Below are 538 nucleotides of genomic sequence, written 5' to 3'. Positions count from 1 at the left end.
CAAACAAAAGACAGGCATATGAGTTGAATATTTACCTCAGGTAGATACATTCCTTGGAGAGAACAATGATGGGAGAAAGAAGGGCTGCTTATGCATAGGGAGACAGCTCATGGGGCAGGAGTTCATAGAGAGATGGACACTGGGAATAGGTAACTATGGGGAGGAAGTGGAAGGGGAGCTGTTGCATTGTGGTAAACTGTCATCAATGTCATAAGACAAAGTGTATGTGAACTGCTATATGGAAAGTGAATTTGCTCTGTAAATCTTCACCCAAATCATAATTAAAAAAAAAAAAAAAGACGGATTGACACAGTGACTGCAGTGATGGGCTCAAGCTTAGCAGAGATTGTGAGAATGGTGCAGAACCAGGCAGTATTTTACTTGGTGTTGCTGTGAATTGAAACTGACTGGAGGGCAGCTAACAACAACAACATGTGGGGAACAGGGAGTCTGCAGGAATGGAGCTACCGCTGGAGTTAAGGATAAGTGAATCTCACTCCTGCCCCCACCCTAGAGCCAAGGAGATTGGTACCGACAT

The sequence above is a fragment of the Orycteropus afer genome, unplaced genomic scaffold (genome assembly GCF_000298275.1).
Source record: "Orycteropus afer afer isolate SDZICR_OR568_19922 unplaced genomic scaffold, OryAfe1.0 scaffold04031, whole genome shotgun sequence".
Classification (NCBI taxonomy): domain Eukaryota; kingdom Metazoa; phylum Chordata; class Mammalia; order Tubulidentata; family Orycteropodidae; genus Orycteropus; species Orycteropus afer.
Note: the sequence above shows the minus strand (reverse complement) of the source record.